Below are 25,062 nucleotides of genomic sequence, written 5' to 3' on the forward strand. Positions count from 1 at the left end.
ATCCTCTCTCTTTTCGAACGTGCCAAATAGTAGCTATTCATTCATTAACCGACATAATATGCTGTGTACGATGGTGCGATGCTGTTTTGCAACCTCCTATCTTTCGTAGCCCAATGCGGTGACCGAGTTACAATCTGCATTTGAATGGAACTGTCGCACTCTCTTATGCAACGTCGTTCGCAGTGAGACCGTGTCAAAGAGGGAAGGGACGACATCTCGAAGACGTCGCGATCTTCTTCGAGACACTCACGAACGAACGTGACGAGCTATCGAGACGTTGGATTACAAAATAGGGAAATATTCAGCGGCCTGCGATATAACGGATTTTGAACTTCCCTCTCGCTCCCGTTGAGCCTCGCGTAGGTGCATTGTCCTCACCGCGAATGAAAAGAGGATTCGTAGCCCCCGCCAGGACTTCTCGGGGGGGAGCATTGTACGTCTGCAAGATCCCCCTCTGTTCATAATTCCGTAATGTTTTTCATTTCCAGAGGCTTAACAGTGTCACTCGTCATGTCGGCCGACACAACGCCGTGACAACGACGACGATTCGCGGATCTATCAACTTCATTCGGATGAGCGGTTGGATATGTAAATGTAATAAATATATGAACGTTTGATTAAAATCCTGCACAGTACGCGTTCATAAAAAAATGTAATATAATAAGAATTGGAACATACTATAAAAATGGGATTACTAAAATTAATATATCGATAATTTAATCTCTTATAATTTAGTTTTTGATTCTTTCGTCAATTATAACGCACAGCTCAGCCATCTTAGGAAAGAGTACGTTTTGTACGATTATAATGTTATGCAAAATTATGCGATAGCTGAAAATCTTTTTTTTTTATGTGAGTAAAACATGTTATTACTTAATTCAAAATTACAAAATAATTTTGCGCAACGTGTAGCCGAAAATAATATGAATTAAGATTGTAATACTTTCAGTAATTGCGTATATCGTTTATAATCAGACAAGCCTTTGAGAACCTCCGTTCCATATCAATTGGTTAAGGAATGTTTCGGAAACACAAACGAGAACGAATGAGCGCGTCCGTATAATGAATTGCGAAATGAACACTCGTTTTTGTCCCGAACATATAGACGAGCAGGAGGTATGACGTAAATGCGCCCGACATTGTGGGCGAAAGTAAAGCTAGAACACCAGCGGGTTTCTCCATGTATAACTTCCCATTGAATTCCGGTATTCACGGGCGGGAATGCGGCGGAGGGATGGCGCAGCGTCCTGGCGCCGCAAATGGATCGCGCATATTGCAGAGTCAGAAAATACTGCTTAATGAAACGAATTCTGAATGGCGACCAATAATTTCATCGCCGATTGCGAAGTGCGAGGCGAGGAATCGAGGAGGAAACGCCCGCGGATGAAGAGCAGTCGCGCCGCTTTTATTCGCATTGTGAAACCTCCGCGCCGCGCCGGTTCGATGCCCGTAAAATTGTTTCAAAGACCCCCGCCTCAAAGACCTTTCTTCCCACCTGCCACGGATGTAAAATGCGAAAATTCATCTCCGCGGAGCTTATCGCCCGTATATATACTTGCGCGTTAAGGGTGACGTTAGCGAAAAATTGCAATTGGAAGCACCTGTTCGCGAGCGTGTCCTAGAAAAATATATCGCGAACTCATCGCAGTGTGCTTTCAACGAGGTACGGGGATCCGCGTATAAATTGAATAATGTCGCGTTTTCTTTATTTTCGTACATCTCGTTCAGCAATGAGGGTGCATTTATAAAAGAAAATTAAAAAATTCCTTATGAGAATAAAAAGTTTCAGATTTATGATCGAGTGAAATAAAACGTAATAAAATAGCTATAGAATAAGAATTTTGAAAGAAAAATGACATATTCTCTCTCTCTCTCATTACAGGATATATATTTAATTACAAATGTTATTATCTCTTTATATTTCCTCATCATAAAACTTCCTTATCGTATAATAAAGTAATAGTAAAAAAAATATGTTGTTATGATCGATATGCGTTTTCTTTATCTGCTTTTACAGCGGTCATTTGTGTCTGATTATAGCTATCAGATCTAGCACCTACTCATAGATTGAATGTAAGTAATCGGACTGCCATGTAAGATACCGCGACAACTAATTATTAGATATAATAAATAAAACATAAAGCGCATTTCAGCGCTTACGAAATTGGCGATTATTTGATTAAGTTTCGCTGTGATCCCGAATCCCGTGAATTCTCCATCTACTTTGATAGTCTCTTTTTTTTCCATGTGTTCAACGATCGAGTTTGAAACCGATATTCGCGGATATCCTCTGGAAGAGCGACGCGTCTGGGCTCGCGGCGCTCATTATCAATTATCTCGATAGAAAATTCCATTAGTTGGACATAACGCGGATGTTGCCGTTACCGACAGCTCGTGGAACGAGAGGGGGAGGGGGCGTGTAACGAGATGACGATAAGCACCAGTCAATACTTGAGCGGCCACGCGGGCGCCAACGACGCGCGGCGTCGAATTCGCTTTTGCGTTTGCCAAAGTTTCATCGGAGCGAACACCACGAGCCAATTATCGCGAAGAACCGCGGAACAACGCGTCCGGACGCCGGTCTCAAACGCATGTCCTTACCACCTACGCAGATTTTTGGTACCGAAATGCGACATCGCGTCGCGGTTAGCGACCAGATTTCCCCTGAAATTGCGAATTCCTTTGTGACCACAACCTAATTATTTCATTGTCAAGTTGTTTCTGTTAGCACTCATATAATATAGCGATCGCAAGTTTCTTGTTAAGGAAAACGTAAATTAAAAAAGTTTTACGATTAAGAACCAATTATACAATTATATAGACTGCAGATAATATTAAAAATTAAAAGATTTCGGTATGCTTCATAATTGAGAGCTAATTTTCTCCAGTTTACATTTTGCATGCAGATAGTTCCTAACTTCCAAATAGCATTTTCAATATCACGTATTAATTAATATCTTTCTTTGACCTTCTTATACTTGCGTTTTAAAATTATTATTCTACAAAGAAGAGTATAAATCGTAGAATTTTAAATGTAATTTAACGCGGCCTTTAGTAAATTAATTCAAAGCGCAATCTATCACGGAAGTATATATTTACGTTCGCCGAGTTTCTAGAATCTTATCACCCTCGTTATATTTACGCAGGGTGCTATTATAGATTTTAGGGTACCGTCTCTCGTAGCAACAGGCACATAACAAAAACGCGCGTTTCTTTGCACGATAAAAGATTTATTGATTGATCGATATAAACGTCTATTCGTCGAAGTAATTGTGACACAGGAACTGCAGGAAGCGTTGCTAATGAAGCGATTGCGTGTCGCGTTTGCGTTGCTACGATAGGTCGGAAGTCGTGACCTTAAGTTTTACATATTAAGCATCAGAAATCCGGTGTACGTATTTGTACCTTCGTGACATATAGTTAATCCACGAATAATAAAAAATTCTCAAGTTTTATCTCTAACTTTGTTGAAAATATGAAAATTACATGATTATTCCAACACATCTATACGTTTGTACACACATACACACACATCAGAATATTATATTAACTTCATAAAATACACGAATAAATAATAATAGATTTTGTTACTATTTCCGTGGTGATTCCGTTTTTACTTGCGAGAAAAAGTTAATATATAACAAAACTTGTGATGAACAATGACCAAATCTTTTAACAAAACCGTTTTACACTTGTACCGTGGCAAATTTCTTTTCACAAAGCAAGATCGATTTAATTAATTTTCGTAATAAGTCCGCCGTTGATTTAAGTAATTCAAGACCGTCGAGGAATCCTCGTGAGAAACCTGCATGACGAGCTGCGTATAATACTTTCTGTTCTCTTGATTTAGTAAAAACGCCCACAAATTATTCAAAATCGATTATTCAAGCGCGTATATATATACATATATATAGAACTTTTGAAAGACATATCTCGGTACAGATACGCGCTTATCGGCCGCAAAATCCGGAAGCTGCACACAGCACGATACACTAATCACGATAATTTCGTCGTTACATCAAACGTGTCTCGATACAAATTCTGCGCTGTATAGTGGCTGTAGTCCATAGTCCATAACATCGTGTAGGAACGCACTAAATCGTGCCGAACAATATCTGGCTAATAGAAATCAGCGAACGTAATAGGGTGACCGACCTGTTGACACCCGACTATAATGCCAAGCGTATCGCGCGGTTGCCTTAGGTAGAATCAACGATCAAATTACTCGACGGAGAGAAGCTGAATTAAATGCTCGCCCGCATCGGCTCGCAGGTCGGATAATTCATTTTGATGCTCCCGATTGCTCCTCTGGCCTCCGAACGAAATCCAATGACGCGTGGAACTGGAGATAATTAAACGGCACACACGCAACGAGATAAAGCCGCATTTTAATGATTGCTGTTGCGCAAATAAATCATTCTTGTCTTTCTTTTTTCGCGTAAAGCGTTAATTTGCAATTTAAGCCACCTGCTCTTCGTCGCGCGAAGCGATTATGCCGGTCAGAAACGTAAATTGCTTCACCAGAATCGATTATTCAGTTACGTAAATATTAAATATCGGGGGGAGGGTCGACACTGACGTGAACAACTTATGTGATAAAATCGATCGTGTTGAAGGAACTATATAAAAACAAAAATAATTGGCTATTTTTCTTTGCTTTGCACCCCAAGTTATCTTCCTTAGTAAAGTAATAACGTATGGTTTTGTCGAAATCTATTATCCGGCGAGAGAGAGCTATAAGTCCCGAAAGGATTGGAGAAAAAGGGAGCGCGGGACAAAATCAGCTATATCAAATGAAGGATCACCACTGCAGTGTGTGAGTCTTGCCAGTTTAAGCGAGTCTCTCTCGTTTCGCTGCTCCAAATATGTCAGCGCTTGGCGTAATGCAGACTCGACTCCAAAAAGGCGAAAACGCTGTCGACTACATGCTGTGCGTATTTTAGAATTGGTAATACAGTGGCGCAAGGACTTTCCCCAACTGGTCTCAAATCCAAATATTACACGCCATGAAATTTCAAATGAGACTGCTCGCCAGAAATACGAAACTAACTTTAAGTTTTTGAATTCTCAGAGACTGCTCTGTGTATTACTCATTTTATCCATTAATAAGAATTAGTAATTTCGTAGTTCTCGATCCTTCCGCGACTCCTTTCATGTAAATACTATAACATGTACTTTCGAAAGAGTTAATGTCGAAATAATATTGTAACAATTGTGTTTAAACTAGTTTAAACGCTAGTTTAAAGATAGTAATACTATCTTTAAATATTAAAATATTTTAGATATTCATGTTTAATTTTTAAATGTAAAATGATATAAAATGAGTCTCTTCTCGTCAAGTATATTCGTTAATACCCCGAAACCACAGCAATCGCATTAGCTTTTTCTCTCTTCAGGAGTTTATGATCACAGGTAGAATTAAAACATAACTGCACAAATGAGAATTTCTTTCGAAAGTGCAGCTGAAATTCAGCCAAAATTCATGAAGTGGAATCCAAGTTGAGTTACGTGCGACACTTTTACAAAGTCGTGAACTCTCACAGAATTGTAGAAACGCGCGGGACCGAGTTAATTCTCCGGATAACAAACTCGAAAGTTCGCTGTACTTAGTCCACATTGCGATTAGGCGTTATTCATAAAGCTCTATTAACCTTGCTATATGAGCCTCATTTCGATCTAACCTTTGCACGATCAAATTCGTACGCGAGCACGAAACACGCGACGAGTTGCATAATACAGCTTAATACATTCGACGCTTGTATTGCAGTCGGTAGTCTCGGATATATAAGCAAACAAGTCGATAACATAGTTATGACAAATACGTGCGCGCATATCCAATTAATTCGATTATATTAATATCAACATTATAAGAGCTCCTCTCTCAACTTCTCATCGAAAATATATACGCATGAAAGAAACAGGGGATATAAAAAAAGAAAAGCCCTGCAATTAAAAGCGGAAGATTTATTTCATCGAAAACATTTGTGGATGACGATTACCTCATCCTGAAATGCGTGCCGTAAGAAGAAAATTTATAACGTGTATTTGTATATAAGTATCATATTGTAATATCATTTGTGTTAATTAAAAATTCGGTACAAATAGTTTAGTTACGATTGATAAGTAATAAAAATACGCGTTTTCGCTTTTCTCCCGCCTATTATTTCCATTTGACGGTTGGCCTTTAAACAGCGCGACGAACATACATATAACTCACACATGCTCACTGCTCAGTCATTCCGAAGGCCGACAAGAAACCGTCGTTAATATTGTAGAAAGATATTAACGAGTTATACGTATATAACGTAAAAATTATAGGCCGTCATCTTGATATGAATATGTATGAAGAATTAAAGGTGCATGGTTTAAAGTCAACGCGCAATATCGATGTTATTTATGCTCGAGACAATTAATTAATTTTCAAATCAATTCATTTGGCATGAATAAAGTGTAAAACTTATCAGGTCATAACGATTCTCTAAACACAAACTGTCGATCGACTGAAATATCAAATTTCGACATTTTTGAAGCGTTAATAACCGTTTCGATAAGGACTGCCAAAGAGATCAAAATTGTATGAGTTTTATCTCGTCAGACATTTTGTGATATATATAATTCCGAGAGCGATAATTAATACTAATAATAAAATTAAGATTTATATGCTATTCCTCGAATAATATCTATTAGTAATCGTTTTTAACGCAAGAAATATAATACATAAATATGACTTTTCTCCGTGTCAATTGACCTGTAATTGCCATGTGCCAGAACGATAATCGTCATTACGTGTTACTGCAGGCGCAATTGATTAATCGCACCAGTCGAGATCACATCCATAAAATGTAACGCGAGTAGAGTATCAAACCATATCGAGCACGTTCTCCTCATCCACCTCACTCTCACCCTCGCGGCACACCCGGTATGGGCCTGGAGAAATACGAATGTGACTGCAACAGATGCATTAGCCGTGGGCAAGGCTGTTTCAAGGCTGTCGGGATCGTGTGTCGTTTGCGGTTTTGCAATATGCGGCTTGTGCATAAGCAGGAGATCGAGCCCTCAAGACGAGAACGATATTTATTGCGCGCGCATGATTTTCGTTAATTATTGTCTTGTCGACGTTGGAATGGTAAGTTACATTTTTGGCAGAAGTCATTCTAACTGTTCACGACGATAAATTACCGATTCGGGAAAAATAAAAGGTCATTATGAAAATGATATACTTAGCAGAAGCTTTTAGAAAAATTTAATTTTCATCGGATAAGGAACTGAATAAAATTACAAGAAATGGAATTATTCGAATGCGCTGTTCTCCATACGCTTGACCTTTCGGCGTTCATCGAGCTAAATTTGGACGGAAAACCTGATGGACTGCCCGCTGACTACTCGCATAAATAACGTACGCTGGTATTTGCGCGATACGTTCCTTATAGGGCGATACAAAGTTATCGTCCACTTTTCCTAAGCTTTCCGTACGAGCGAGTCAAAGAATTTTCTTTCTGCTGCATTAATTGTATATCGTGTGTCACTTCACGATTGACATTTTATTCAGACGTATCTATTTATTCGCGAATGTATAAAGTTAGAAATGTAAACGGTAATAAAGTCTGAGCTAACTCGTATAGAACGCTCTAATCGGCCCGCAGACAAATCGATCGTCAGATTCTTCAACGTCAAGTTGACTAGCTATATTTGGTTTTACCTTGCACGTGAATCGCCGAGAAGACCGTTTACGGAGAATTTATACGACATTGATGCGTACAACGTCAAAAATAACCCGTTTAGACGTTCACAATAATCGTAGTGCTATAATATAAACACTTACGATGTCCCCGCCCACGTTTTACGAATGTGATCGCATCACATAATGACAGAAACGAAATAATAGTCGGCTGCGTTATATTTAGAAGTATATAACTATTCTTCTTGAGAACGAAAAACGGAAATTTACAAATCACATGTCGTACAAAGCAATTTCATTGACTCCGCGGTGATCTGCTAAACCGCTGCTTTTTCCGTCATATCAATATCCAAGAAATCTCTCCTTAAATGTAGGAATCGCAGCGAACGACGGGAAGATGCGCGCGCATCGATCGTCACTACTGACTATTCTGTCGCGGAATCTGTTACGATATGATCTCCGTTATACCGGACGTCGAACGGTATATCAGGAGGCGTTTAAAGATAAATAGCGGCTTGTTTTCACGGTAGTAAAACTATTAAGCGTAGTTACGCGTTCCCGAGGCGGAACTACTGCGCCGCGCGAGGTATTTCGAGCTCGTCGAAATTTGTTTAGCTCTCTCTGGAATCTGCAGGCGACGCGAAGCGATATGGTCGACTTTGACTTTCCTCGGAAATAATGAACAAATACTATAGCTATAGCCGCGTGATTGAAGAAAAGCGAGCGAATAGACGAGCGATATTCGAATTCGTGAATAAAATATCGTATAGACCCCTCTTTCCGAAAGAAGTATGTCTTTCGATCGTATCGCATTATCCTCCATCTCGTCTCCGAGTCGCGATGTAACTTGATCGACGGGCAACGAACGTTCTAAAGAAAACCGTTCTGTAGAATAATGCATGTAACTGTAAACGAGCCACCGTAACGCATCGGGAATTCACCAGTTGAGTTTCTCACTTTTCTCTCCTCGCCTCGGCCAGACTCTGTGCATCGAATCTTAATCCGCTATTCCGCGGCGTGAAATTGTCGCTGCATTAATGAGATCTAATGCCGCGGTACGTGATATTGCATCAGGACAAGCAAAGCCAATAAAAAATTGTTGTCCTGATTCATTCTGGTCTGAAGTGAAACGTCCGTTCGCGATGATCTCGCGTTCCTAACGCATATATGCAATTTTTATTTTATAATATTATATACATATATAATTATTAATGTATACTATTCAAATAAATGGCCGTCGATTGATCACCAGTTAAATGTCAAATTAATGAAAATAATAAATGTATATACATAATTTTTTGTCTTTATTTTGAAATCCTATCTTTTGACACTCAATATCTATACTATAAATTTTTTTCAACATCAAGGACAGTCAGATATCAGATATGTTTTGACAATTTAAATGATCGAGCGTGCCTCGTATATTATATATACTAAAAATGCTACATTCTTTTCTTTTAATATCCTGAATATAAATATAATCGCTCTTTAATATAAGTATAGATCTTTATGAAGTTGATTTTCTTGTCGACAGAAGTTTATAGCGGTCTATTTAAGAATTGTGTAAATTCTAATCGATTTTTTTCACCACAAAGGAACGACTTCTGTCGTATTTCGCGACATGCTCTTGCGACTTGCGACATGGCGGCAGCTATAATTGTTTGTACAGACGTCGCGAGCTTGCGAGCCTTTTGTTTGCGCTTGTCAGCTGCAAGGCTCGTTTGAGAAAAGAGGGGGAAAAAAACGGCGAGAGCAGTATGCGAAGGAGGAACGACGGTTCGCAATCGGTGATGTAAGCTAATAATAAGCGTGCAGGTTTATTCTCGGTGATGCACACCTCGCGCGCGGAGAAACTACGGCAGAAGATGATCATCGAGAGGCGCAAAGATTCGAGATTCATCGGGTGAGACACGGCGATTGGCCGTGAATTTTCGCAGCCTTGCATCGTTTGTCGTTTGTGACTTGTCATCATTGCATGCCATTCCGTATAATCCGCTGCGTACACGCCCGAGAATGCGCACGTGCCCGTGTCAAGGCGAGCGTTGCTGCTGCTGGAACGATCGAGACATCGAGACTGATCGGGAAATTCGTTGCTGGCGATGATGCCAATCGTGGACGCAATCGACACGTTTAACGCGTACGTTATAACGATCGCGTAATGGCGTTAATACGTAATCGCGACTTCCCACCGAGTGAATCCGTGATTTTACTTTACCTACATATATCGTGCAAAGGATATATATTTCAGAATTATCTTATTAATGCATCGATCAGTTTGAAATCGATTTCTCGTTAACACGTAAAATCTCCCGTTAGCTATCTCATTTGAGAATTCCTTTTTTTGATCATATATTCTTGAAACTTTACTGCCATCTTAAGAGGCACGAGTATAATCTGCCGAGATAATACTCACTCGAAATTAACTGATTCTGAGTAACGCGATCGTGCTATCGATTCTTATCTATATTTGCGAAACTTTTCAATTTCAAAGCACTTATCCGTCGGTATTAAAACCGATATATTGTTTGACATTCATAATCCGGCAAATTACATCGTTAATCCCGGGGCACGTATCGTGTGTGTCTTCGAGGAATTCTTTGTGTGCGATAAACAATAACGCGGCCCTCGCTCTAGAATTCCGTGGCTAAAATTCAAGAACGGAAATAAGCGAGCACAACCCTCTGTACGCAAATATCTGCTCGTAAAGCGGCGAGTATGTGCACACATGATGCGATATAAAATCGTATTTACTATCGACCCTTATTTGAGCAGGTAAAAGTAGATTCTAATCGGGCTCTTACTATTTCATGACTCCGCATGGAGCTATCTGTAAGATAGATCAATAGCAAAAAAGAAACCAATAAAACGCAGACATTTTCAATAAGATTTTTGTTTCAAATGTTTCGGGCATTTTCAAAACGCGCTTAATCTCCATTACAATGAAATGTAACAATTATGTCAATGGACAGGTGAAATTACGACAGCGCCAAATTATTTACACTTCGCTCCGTGTTATCGCGATAATGTAAGCAAATAATATTGCAGACACATGCGCGAGAATTCACGCCTTCTGCGGTGGCGAATATTCACTCGGTGAAGCAAAACTTCATTTGCGATCGGATTCCTGCACGCAATTTCGACGTAAACATCAAACTCGCAAGCATTGCTTCTGGGGGAAGCAAATAATTGCCGTTTTGAAGCGTAACGGGTGCGTTTAAATACACGCGGTTTTCTGCTAGACGCGAGAAAGAGAGAAAGAGAAAGGCCTAACGATAAAAAGCTAACTTACATCAGCATTTCATTAAAAAGCAACGATGATTATGCCATGCAATAACGGGTCGAAAATGTCCGGCAAAGTTGTTGTCCGAATCGAACGTTCGCAAAGTGCGCAATATCCACAGCCGTTCGCCATCGCGTTAATCCGGTGCGACCAGTTTCCTTTATCTTATTTTGAGTCGGTTGATCACGATTAATCAGGTTGCACTCCGATTAAAAATTCATGCTCGAGGCGAAACTTACTCTGTACAAGAACAAGAATTCAGCCAACCCGGAGAAATGTTTCACCGTTCTTAACCGTAAAATCAACTCAATTTCCTATAACGTCGTATTACAGATATAAACAATATGCTATATAATAATAATAATAATAATAATAATAATAACCTCATTATACTGTTATTAATATGCAATAATTCTGTAAAAATAAAATAGTATTTTCGAAAAACAGCTTTTTTATAACACATTTCAATCTAAATATATAATTTTCAATCTTTTTTTTATAATCTTTTAAAAATGCTAGATTACTACGAGAACGTAAATATATTCCAGCATAGCTAGATTAAAAACACTATTGATATCTGAATAATGCTAAAGACCCTGTCACTCTCTAATAAAATAAAAAAAATTCTTCTATTTGATGAAATATACTGTTTTCCATAAAAATAAAAACCAGATTTGCAATATCTATAAATCATTTTATTCTATTTATGATTCTGGATGCGAATTGAATGATAACGAAATTGAAATCGGGCCTCTGTCTCGTTCACTCTATTCAATTTCGTGCGGAAAGGTAAGCGAACAGCGAAAGGTAAAGCGCTCGAGAAAACATGATTGCACGAATTTTAATGTGAAGAGGAAATTAAGCCTTAACGGAGAATACAGGACTTGAATGACTCGTCGATAATTAAGGCAAAGTTTCGATCGATGGGCGCGATTATATCCCCATTATTTATTCCTTTGTCATCATTTGCGTCAAAAGAGCTAATAATTTATTGCTATTAAAGTAAATTGCTATTCAGTGCCGCGTGGCACTTTATTTATCATCCAATAATAAATATTTACTTTTACTTAAAATATTTGCTAATCACAAATTTTTAACAGGCTTAACAGGTAAAGCATTTAAAACTCTCGTCTTCAATCTTGCTTTATACTTATTGTTAGTACTTCATGTAAGCTTTAAGATAATTTTTGCACTAAATTGATAGAGATTTATAGAATTCTACACAGTTATTCTCATTAACAAAAAGCAACATTTTATTTTATACGTGTATAATGTGTACACAATATAAATGAATAATATATAAAATTATATAGCCTCATGCTAATCAGTAACATAAATTTGATTAAATTTAAAATTGTAATATATATATATAGGCTATCAATTACTTTCCTCATTATTCATGAAATAGTTACTTATTTAAATGCTAAGTATAAATAATTATTATACTGATAATGCAGCAGAGATTCTTGTCGAGAAATTCTGCATTATCAAATAACGTCTGGAAGTTTTTTGCTTGCTTCAAGTTTCTTCGCGGCGTTGCATTGGAGTTTTCGTATTTTCTCAGCAAGGAACATATATATTGAGAGACCTTATAGCTACCGTTGTGCACTGCATGCGTATTACATGCACATGTATGCGCGCGTACATTTGCCTGCCTGGTCGAATAAATTCGCGTGACGTTCGCGACGGGAACTTCGTATCGATTTCTCGTGAAAATATACAAATGATATTATTTATGTACAGTATATTATTAATATGATTTAAAAGAATGCTTTCGACAGTTCATAAATATCACATTTACTTTCATTATATTAATATTGATATTATAAGTATTAAACAAAATTAGGCAAATAGAACTTGTATAATTAATTTTTTATCCCTATTTCCTCAATAGCCAAAGTTGTTTTATATTTCACGTAAAAGATAATAAATCACATACGCATGGCACACATATGCGCGTGCGCACACAAAACACATATATGTTATATAACTCATATATGCAAAATCCACAAAGTCCAGTTACTTGAAAAAGACTCTTTTACACAATCATAAAAATTTCAATAATAATGTGTAATTAGTATAATTAAATAATATTATAACCAGAACAAAAACTTTAAAAATAATGCCAAAAAAATACTCTGACGAAAGACTTAAAAACTTAAAATTGCCATTAATTATATTTTCATCTTCTCTTGCCAGTTTTTCCAGATAATAACAAGAAAAAATGCCTGCGTAATATAAATAACTTTATTTATATGCTAATTATTCAAAAGTTATTCTTTGTATATTCTTAAACAAGACGAAGATACATATAAAGAACCGCGAATAATAAAATATAAAACTATTTGAATAAAAAAGATTAAGCTTTGGACTGTTCGAGGACTTATGACCCCAATAATATATGTGAGCGATCATTGCGACGTGTTCAATCGAGCCACACGCGAAGGGAAATCGACCGTTATACAAAGTCTATGGAAGGGTCATAAAAAAAAAGCAAACGCGTGTTCTCGGTACCACTTCCGGTAGCAGTGGTGGCGAGTTAACACATGCGATCGCCGTGCTAAAATTAAATGCTAATTAACTTCCTAGCGTTCGTGAGCGAAGGCGCAAACCGCCGCGCGCGAAGAAAATATCCCTTTATAAACTGTATATATATAGGTACTCAATTTGAGTCATTTTTAATCATTCCTATAAGTCGCCACTGTTTCTACTCAATATATCATATTAATTTAACTAAATCAATGGAATTAAAATAATAATGTTTTGTGTTAAAATAATATTTCACATATAGTATTGTAGTTAAAAATAATAAAATGTTATTTAACTCAAGGTATTGGCTTACATTTCACCCCTTAATATTTAAGTGTGTATACACGAGCCATACGTATAGATTTTTATGACCATATGATGTTGGTGATTATGTTTAAAACACGTACATGTTTAAAAGTGGTAGAAAATTTTATGCAAAAATCGTTGAAAACATATTTGATTTCATTTTATAAAATTATAAATTAACTTTTTATATTTTAATCTATTTTCAATTAATAAATATTATTAATTATAATAAAATATTTGTTAGCATATTAATTAAAAATTATGCAAAATGTAAGCTGTATATAATAAAACAATTTTATACCAAAAATATGTAATCAAATCTTTTTCGATTGTTTTTCTAATTTAAACATTAAATTATACGTATATAAAAGATGCTAATTAATGCAAATAGCAAAAAATAAACATAAATATATCGAATAAGTAAACTTATCTCAAAGACTTTCTTAAAGATAGCCCACTTGTATGAAAAAACTAAAATAATAATCTTTGCGTAGAATCTTTTAATAATGCCATTTAATATTTGCATTTAATAATAGCCAAAGACAATGACAAACATAACAGTACTAAGAACTCAGAATATCATAAGTAACCTTTGATCGTAACAAAAAACACACTGTTCCGAAGAATCGTTTAGTTAGATCACAAGTAAAAATCGATAAGATAAAGCGATAAGTTATCAAAAAAAGAGATGATATCTGGACTCTTTATTGCTAACAACAATCTTTCGCAATTAATTGTTCTGTTTTTACACGTGCAATTTTTTGTTTTATCACGAAACCATGCATGATGTAGACAACATTATAAGTGGTTTCTCGAGAATTACGTCGTAATTTACCTGTTCCGATTCGCAACGGGATTATTCCATTCGATTCGCGATAATTCCCAAGCAACAATTAATAATCCTGACTAACAATTAACAGTCCTGCGACAATTGCGTATGATTAACGTGAAAATCAAATGACAATTGATCATCGATCGTGTGAGACTTTGTTGCTGTATGCATTCTCACCGAACAATCGTGTCGGAGATTAAACTGATTCTCACACCACTTAATCCTCGAGTAACCACCTTTTACTATCTGTACAACATAATTAGTGTATCTTAAAGTAGCATGCAGACAAATAACATTTGTTGCAAGACATTAGATTGTTATACCTTTCTCTATTGTATGTACATGCTCTTTTTAGATATCTCGCATTTTATATAAATGCCAAACAAGATGTACAACAAAAACTAAATCGGTAATTGGGTTATAATCGTCGATGTTCCATAATTTTTGTGTACTATGCTTCTTTTAATCACTAGAATTTTTTCAAACACTCTGTATGCGAAATAGTGCCACACTTTCACTGCGACTGAAAAGCTTTCTAATTTAAAAAGAATTATTCGCAATTATATTGCGTATAATCGGGTTACCGCTGCTGCGTGAAACACTTCTTCTTCAGCATAGACGTTTACGTAATGTATAATTACAGGCATGGATTATAAAGAATTTTTTAATGGCAGTGTAACTTCAACTGCGCTGGAATCGATTTTGCGCTATTGCGAGAGAAAGTTATAGCGTTAATCACCGAATCACATATATTGCATTTTTTATCAACATCATAGTGTGGCAAATATTTACAGGCATTTGCTCGACGCTAAAAACAATAAATGTCGAACGATAGATCTATTTTCTATTCTTCACCGGAAAACGTAAATCATCGATTTCGTTTCGTCAATTTATGGCTTATCGTGTTATCGCGAATTGAATGAAGGCCCACAAATACCCGTTCTGACGTCTGTCGAACATTGAAATTGATGACAATTCGCGTATAAATTACGGCAAAGTAACAGTGGCGTCGTGCCACGTGAAAGCGCAATTATACAAATCAGAAGCTGATTTTGGGATCAATGCCAAAACGTCTCTTGACATGTTCTAACCAAGGCTGAAAGACTAGTTTGATACTTTCGGTCCCGTGTGTGCAATCAAGAATCACTTTGACCTTCTACCTTCTAATCTAAAGAAATATTTTTACATCTTGTCCCCGATATTTACACGCAAATTTTTTAAAGAAAGAACCAAGTTTTGATTTGCACGCGATATAACTTTATAATTTATTACGGTTCTGTAATATGTCAATTTTTGATATATTTAAATTATAAAAGATATATAAAATACACAAAATACATTATACATCATAAATATTGTTATAAAAAAGTTTAGGTATAAAAAATAAAGACCATACGATATCACACAGTTAAAGATTCCAAATAGAACTTTGTAATTTTGTGTATAATCACGCGTAACTAAAAACATTCCCAAAGAAGGATTTAATATTAGTTTACTTTAAGGAACATTTAATTGATGGTCGTAAAACTTAATCGCAAAATTCACCGAAATTCGAGCACGCTTTCACGAACGCAAGCTTAAACTATAATGCAAGCGTAACTATAGCATAAACATCCAGGTCAAATTAACAGTTCTAAATTACATCGCCAGTCTCGAATTTCCTGATAAACATTTTGACGCCGTAGAAGTAATTTAAATGACTTCTATATTACGTATATCGCATCGAGAGAGTCCTATCGCATTGCAGATACGGCTAAAATGATTATGCTTTACCGGTCCGGCGCGCTTATCGGCAAAATTTTACGATCGACAATCGAGTTTAAGTCGCTCGCTGCTAGATGTATAACTTTCATGGTTAAAACGGAGCAGCACGACTATAACGGCCAATTTGGACGACTGCCACCATATTATGGTCGCTAATGAAAGGAAAGGACACGCGCTTTGGACGGTGATGTTATCAGGAAAAAATACTGTTTCCAACTTTTCTCGCATATCTTTCATGTGTATATATACTGATGTTTTTTTTTTTATTGTTGCGCGTGTAAACCTATATATATGCTTCGATGTAGCTTATATATTCTCCAAAGACAACATTTTCTGGAAGACCATGCATAAATTAACTTCGCTATTTTTCTCAAAGAGATTTTTATTTTGGAACAAATTCCAGCACGGGTGAAAATTACGTGCCCGGATTTGAAAACTACGACAGAAACTCTTTTAGAAGGTGAAACTGCCTTCGGGAAAGTCAACGGAAAATTTCCCTCGAAAGTAGTCACGATTCCATTTACTGATTGGCTGAGGAAGTCGAAAAAGCTTCCTTTGAATCGTGATATTATACTATATACTTAGAGTATAACGAGTGTAAAAGCAATCTCTCTGGCTCTGTATATAATACTTAAAAGTACAGCGCCAATATTCGCTACACATGTAGCCGGACACGAATATGATTCGATTACAGTCGCCGCAATTCATCATAATGAATGCTTGCGACAGTCGTGCTAAAATTAAGTAAACGCTACAGGCAAACAATTTTACCATTAACAAGTCAAAATTACAGCTATGCAAAAAAAATGTTTTCGTATTACACAAGTGACAGTTTATGTCCATTCTAAATAATGTAAAAAACACAAGATATTATTAATTAATAATCTTGTGAAACACAAACGAGCAATTTCCAATCCTCGATTCCGAATTTCAATCGCAGTTTTAACGCTATTTTAATTTATACAAAAATTATATTACATATATAATTTTATGTATTCGTTTCGCCGTAACGCTTCCAAGAAACGTTCAGTAAATTCCCTTTGATGCTAAATGCAGCAAACGTGTCATCAAATTATCATTGAAGTATATGGTTCGGTAAAAAAACGTTGGATAAAACATTAATGCTTATCAAAGAGTTTATAACGATTGCGCACGTGATTGCGTGACGAATATAACACTGAATCAATAAGTCAACGGTCGAAATTACATCGTATTCGATTTACATTGCAATATTGCGTGCACGAGCGACGTTTGTAAAAGCCAGTATTCGACGACATGCGCCCGGTAAACGACAACCAGAAGAAATCCGTCGATTCAATTTCGCTCTAGCTCAATCCAATCGATAGAAAATATATTTGACATTCGCGCCATACGAGAGATGTGCGGAGACCACCACGTTACTCAACCGCTACTATTTATTTAATGTTTGTGTGCTTTTTTTGGGGGGGGTAATATACAGGACATAACTCTTTTCGAATAAAAAGACGAAATCAACGTCTGCAAAGAAAATCTTAATTATTGAGAAGTTGATCGTAGTTAAGTCGATAAGATAATTATATATATAAACTGGACACATATCGCAGGAACGTAGACTACATTACATTCCTAATTACATCCGCCGAACACGATATCATATTATGTCGTTCGAGCTCTGATAATGACCAGAAAAACTTTGCTTGCACCGCAAAATATTATTATTGTGTGTGGTCTCTGTTTCATAAGAAGTGTATATGTAATTTTGCAAAGCAAACAAAAACGATTACGTGAGCAGATGAATTGCAGATCTTCCAAGCTTATACATATATATATATATACAGAATGTTTTACAAATTCTCTCCTAAACGAATATATTAACACATATAGAGATAAATAAGAATAATATAAAGAAAAATTATTTCTGAGTATAAACATTTCCGTGAAATTTATGTAATAAGCAGGTTTTTGGATAATTTTGTATATTTAATAAACTTTGAAAGATATATATAGGCATGATTGGTGTGGAACGGACATATAAGGAACAGTTTTTGTGATGTAAAAACAAGTATCAAACTCGCATAATCGAGCATTTATTTAATATTTAATTACATATTCTTCAAGAGGGGCATTTTTTGAGAATATATTGTCCGATATTTTATCGTAATTTAAAAAAAAGTATCCAAGGTTAGAGTCGTTTGAAGATTCAACCGACGTACTAAATATAAATTCTATTTATAGGAACATGCAATTCACAAGTGACGCTCTTCGTCTACCGAATCAAAATACGTTACATAATCATCACTCGCATGCCATAATGTTAATTACCAATTCAAAATCGGTTTATCGACGAATTACGTCCCCCCGATATTCAATTCATCCACGAAAGAATACAAATAACGCGTTGCAAATCGACAGAGCACGGCCACTGCGAAAGACATTAACACTTCGCAAAGCGTTTACGTATCATGCTAATCGAATTTTCTGTTTGAGTGAAACCCACAATTAAATTATATGCAAGTACAATACACATACAGAATTTTGGATCCTCTGATTTGATTTTAACGATAAATTATTCAAAGGACTCGGGATTTTCTCTCTAATTGAAATCCGAAGAATCGAGATAATGATCTGATATTATTTAAGAAATAACTTTTGAGTTATAAATCCAATAATTTTCGCGCGAATTACAAATCCTCGGTATAATCTTTATCTATGCATAACTATCTAATTTTACTATAAGTTCCCCTTAAGGCTGACATCAAATTCCACACATAAGTCTCTTCAGATCAAGTGTCTGAAATTGATAGAACGTGGCGTTTTATGGCGTCATGTAACAGTTGACACACGATTCCGTTTTACGCATATCCATATGCAATCAAAATCTTCCACTTGATGTGTGAAGATTTCGTCGATATCGCTCCCGCCGCGGATTCATGCTTCACGGGAGCAGTGTAGTCATGTCGGTCGGCAGGACGCTATAATCGATCATGAATATCAATTGTATGATTATAGCGCCGAAGAAAAAAGAAATATACTGCGCAGCTTATGCTCCCTGCACTGTTGGAGAATTTGTGTTAAATATAACATAAATCACATGTCCCGCGAACGGTCGACTAAAATTTTTGTGTTAATTTAGCATAATATGTGTTAAATGGTAACACCGATACTATGTTAAAATATTTCAACAGAAAAAAATGTAATTCTGATCGTAATTTGACGTTAATTATGTGTACAATTAACATAACTTTTATGTTGAAGTTAAAATTGTAAGATAAAATCAACATTCTTTTTCTGTGTAAATTTTAACACATTTAATAAATACATTCAAATTGTGTTAATTTAACATATTTTTTAAATTATTTTAATAATTTTACATTTTAAATTTGTTAAGTTCAATTAACATAGCATCGTATATGTTAAATCTACACATGTATGTGTTGATTATTTTACACAAAAATTTTAACAAGGACTTTTTTAAACAAAACTACAAAAATTTTCCAACAGTGTGCAGTACGCTCCCAGCATGAAAAATTGCAACGTTAAACTCGCGACAAGCTTTCGCGCTGCAAAAACACCGTTTCTCATTGTATGAAAAATCTCGAATAAACGTCCGTTGTAAAAATATCGTCGGAGAACAGCCCACGTGCATGCTACTGTGTCAGTAACTATTAATCGCGGTCGTCATTCCTCGTGAATAAATGACACGTGCAAGGAGCCTTTAAATGCGATTTATTACAACTCAGGTCGTATACGAAACGTACTGTGTCGCGCATTTGATTGTCACGGAAAAGAAACGGCACACGGTGATCTGTCATCTCGATGATGCAACGTCTCAAAAAAGAAAAAAAAAGGCAAAGCTTTCTAACTTGCAGAATCGCATAAATAAAACAAAGTCCGATGGGGCGGATATGATGTGTTGCTTTAATAAGATTGTATATTAACTTTACTTCTGCGAAACGTTAAAAGCGATAAGACAACAAAGGTCAAAACGCATAAGAAAATATCTCATTTCCCTACGATCATTAATAAAATAATGTTTCCGTGTAAAAATGGTTAAACGATGGACGTCATTGCGGAGGATATTTGCGGTTCAAACGTTTAAACGGAAATCAGGTATTGCAAAGTGCAAAAGTGCGTGAAATGAGACTTTAAGTAACGCAGGGAGTAACACGCTTGTGATAATTAATATCGCAGTTTGCGGTTTTTCTTCGTCAGGAAGACCGCGCACGCGGCGACGCGGTGAAATCAAATCCGCGCTAATTAAAAAGCGAGAAATGTGCACCGTTGTTTAGCTACTTAAGCAATTTGTACCGTTTCCAAGTGTTTTTGTTTGGTTGAATTAATAGTGAGTTATGCGCGGAAAAAGTGAGGCCAATTTGTAAAAGCGCGACATCGCGAGCACGGCCGTGCATTCGCGCCGGCCTTTCTCGCTTGGCTTTACGCTAATTATGGGAGGAAGAGAAACTCCGCGCAGGTGTCAAGTTCCATGTGAAATGCATAATCATAATATTCACGTAAATTGCACAGCGCTGTGAGATACTGTGGACTTTGAACTGCAGTCCAAATGACGATTGACGTTAATGAACGGAAAGAACAACTGGAAAAAAAATGACCACAAGACAATTTCATGTTTCCAGCCATTCGTAAAATACTGTATATAGCACAGCGCAACATAGCAATTAGTATACATTAAGATAGAATCATGTCTTCATTTAAGATACATTCCCTGAAATTTTATCTCTCCTTTTTGAAAAATGTTGCGATAAATAACGTTTTATTTTAGCACATCGAATTTCGTGGAAAAATGCTAAATGTCTTTGGGACTTTCTTTCCCTCCAGAGAATTCAGTGATATCAAATTGTCCCAGTTTCCTATCCGACGACCAATTAGCTAATCCGACCATAATTTATGTAATGTACGAGAGACGAGAGACGAGAGTTAAAACGACGATGTAACGCGATGGATGTAATAACGTAATATCGATAGATATATACATACTCTTCTCTATACATATGTAGAAAAGTATACCCTACGTAACGCTCCGACAATCGTCGTTCCCCTGTTAGACCGTGTCGATTAGACATAGTGACAATTTGCACGCGTCTATGGCATCGATCTGCTGCCTGTTATAGTTCCTGCGCTCTTGTCGACTGAAGTAATCGGATAAAAAAAAACTATGACAGTCGACGCCTTTTCTCCCGAGTTTCCGAGACTCTTCGGATATTTCAGTCTGACCGGATTCACGAAACAAATCGCGCGCCACTGACGAGCGTAAAATGAACAACGATAATAAACACGTGTCTTACGATATCTCGTGTGCGGGAAGTGTATACTTACATTTGCGCGTCGACCTCACGACTCGTATTTTTATCGCGAGCACGAGCGAAAGGCCGCGCCGTTGCGTAAAAAAAGAAGGCGAGGAAAAAAAAAACTCGTTCTCGAATTCGCCTGATTATGACGGCGCGGCGTGTCCGTGTAACGGCCGATTATTACGAAAGGTCGATCAGAACGAGACTCGACTCGACGGAATCTGCATCACGCGGCCAATTATCGAGATACTTTCATCAGAGGCTTACATAATTACAGATGAAACAAACGGATGGGAGACACGTTTAAAATATTTCAACACTCTTTTTGCACACTTCGAATCGTCTCGCCTAATGAGTTTCCCTGATATTTCTCCTTTTCCCGAAGTCGTGTACGAAAAAATCTGAATCCGTAATCTTCGATCGGAATGTCCTGTTTTCACAACAAAATAATCTTAATAGACGGAATATTTGTGAGTATGCAAATTTTGACATTTTAAATTAACACGCGCTTTACATTTATAATTCGCGAATGAGTGAGCGAGTTAACATTCAGTATATGTTGTATAGAATAGCAGCAGCGACGAACATGTTTCTCGCGCGCATAATTCTGGACATGTCAAAGGAATTTAAAACTTCGAATAGTTTGCGAGCAACAAAATTGTTTCGAAAAATAATTAATTGTTCGAGTACCACGCAGTCACAACAACGGCAAAAATTCAAAAGTAGTATTTGCGTTGGTCATACTATATATTCTTGCCAACGCTTTTAATAAATAAACGTGGAGTTAGTCATTCAATCCTTTCACGTTAAACGGGTTATTACGTGTTCCATAAAATAAACAAATTGATAAAATATTTCATGATTTTATTTTATAAGTATGCTCTTATGAAAAGTACAATTATAAATTATTAAAATAAAAATCGTCGCAAAAGGATTAAATAAACACAAATGTGCTCGTTGCATTTAATCTGACATTTCCGTAGCAGCGTAAAAACAAGAGAGCTCGGAATCTTGACAGTGCACCATTTACTCTGCTGGTTATCTTTATAGGTTTGATTTATTTTTCGCTCGTATCATGGAAAACGTCCTTTTCAGAAGCGGTGTATCACGATCTGGGATTCCACGATTTGCCAACATTATAGATAAGCATCAGGGATTGATCTCGGGATTTACTGGGATTGAATATAATCGTATATAGGATCACAAGATAAGCAAGACATCTTACTATTTTCTCTTACAGATGCAGGAAAAATAATTTTATTTCTCGTCATAAACGTGGATTTGTACTGACAGACTCTGAATAAAACATACATAGAACTAAAGTTAATATACAAAATTAAATAAATTATAAAAAAATTATATCTTTTCTTCTATATTTGATATTTGTTTAAAACAACTGGTAAAAATGTATTATGTTGTTCAAACTGCGTTTATATTTCTAATATAATTGTCTTTGCATAATAATATGAGATTCTCTGAGTTTAATCCAAAGTATGAGCTTATAAATTACTGTCAGTCTAAAAAATAGCTTTGGTTTGAGCTGAAAGATCAACTTCGTTATTGAGTTCATAATATTACGTATAATGTACTTTGCTGCTTGTAATTATATATCACTATGCGTGACTCCAGTGCACGCTCTATCGAGTGGAAAAATAATGCATACTAATTCTCAAGTCTGTTATAACATAAAATGCTGAGTAGAGATCTCACGTATCAAGAAACACAAGATAATGACGATCAGGACCGCATCAAGGCAAGGTGAAATAATCAAACAACAATTAATTGTTTAAAGAGCACGTTAATTGTGGAAATAATTCTTACGTTAAAATAATTCTACTTTTCCTTAAATGCACGTTTCGTTTAACTATTATACACTTGCGACATGCACATTTACTAACAAAAATAGACAACTTTTAGAAAGCGCGTCGTATGGTAATTTTCTTTTTTCTGTTAATTATTTTTCTCGTGGCAACGTACATTACGATAATGAACGGTAATCTAATATTCGCTGTACGGAGCTTTCACTGTCATGTTTTGCCGCACGTTAGGGATCATCGCGGAATCAATAAATTGACGCACAGACGCTCGTCCACGCATTGGTAGCGTGACTCGTCGTTGTGACGTTGACAGCAAAGTGCAACAAGTGCAGGCGCGAAAAGGTTTCTGTTTTTTACACATACCCAAAAGATTCTCAACGACAGTAGTCTATAGTTAGCGTAATTTCTAACCGCGCTTACAAAATTCACGAGCCAAGATATAAGATAAAATATTCCTTTCATTTCTTCATTTATGAGAAAAAGTTTCGTTTAACACAAACAAAATAGAAAATAAAGGTATACAAGAAACAAGAAAATAAAAATTTTTAACTAGGATATTGATGAAATCAAAATGTTGATGAAACTGGCACTGATTATAGTAATATGCTTTCTGACGCAATTATAAATCGCCTTTTTTATAAAATTTTCACGCGCATAGGTATCATTAAAAATTGCTTTAAAATTATAATAAACCATGCTTCACATGTAAAACTTCTTGTTATTTGATCACACCAACTGCAACGCTGTGAAAGCTCGTTAAAAATTCTAGGAACTATTCGTCAAGCCGACGCTTTCCTCGATGCAAGCAAAACACTTTATTCGTGTGAAAGTCCTCTTTGTCGTCGCGCAAAAACCATAGAGATGTTCCCATGGGGAAAGAAACGAGAAATACCACGGGTGGGCGGTCCATGATAAATATTATACGCGGCTAAGACGATGGAAGGGAAGGCGAGCACGTGTTTCACATCCGATGAAGCGGTCGTGTCGCCATACGACTGCATGACATTTACCAGCTGTTACGCTCCCGTGGCATCAAAAGAGCCCGAAGATAAGGAAAACATTGTTAACACACCACGAGTCGGCGAGTTTGACTCGCGTATCACGAATGCTTGTTGAATCGTAGCCCAAGTTAGAAGAAAAGTCTCTCAAGCACGAGGAGATACGAACATAATATTGAAGAATACGCAGAATAAAACATATATGTGAATGATTACTAGTCATAAAATGGAATATCAAAAACAGGATACATTTAAATAGCTATCGAAAAATATAATAAAATATATTAAATACGTTAAAAAAGAGAATATAGTAATTTATGTAATGTCCAAGATAACTATTATATTCCGCGCAATTTGCACAAAATTCAGATAGATGTATACATTACCACCCAAAAGTATTTGCCACCTTAAAGAAAGATTATATTAAAAATTTTAATAAAAAGATCAATAATTTGCTACATGTCTTTATTGCGTAGATAGTTACATGTTATTTAAACAATATTAAACAATAATTTGAAAAAAAATAATATTATTTAAAATTTTCGCCTTATCAATATGGCCGTCACGTTTTTT

At 36.2% G+C, this 25,062-nt stretch overlaps 1 protein-coding gene and 1 long non-coding RNA gene across 4 annotated transcripts in view; one reads left to right on the top strand and one right to left on the bottom strand.

Moving 5' to 3' along the window:
- Positions 1-25,062, bottom strand: part of LOC143900628 (early estrogen-induced gene 1 protein) — a 62,254-nt gene that overhangs the window by 17,198 nt on the left and 19,994 nt on the right. The window lies entirely within an intron of this gene.
- On the top strand, positions 21,296-23,958 carry LOC143900296 (uncharacterized). Its single transcript, XR_013257747.1, has 2 exons — positions 21,296-22,144; positions 22,770-23,958. It is a non-coding gene; the product is annotated as an uncharacterized LOC143900296 (long non-coding RNA).

This window comes from Temnothorax americanus, unplaced genomic scaffold, assembly GCF_048541705.1.
Source record: "Temnothorax americanus isolate GAGA-0224 unplaced genomic scaffold, ASM4854170v1 Scaffold3, whole genome shotgun sequence".
NCBI lineage: Eukaryota > Metazoa > Arthropoda > Insecta > Hymenoptera > Formicidae > Temnothorax > Temnothorax americanus.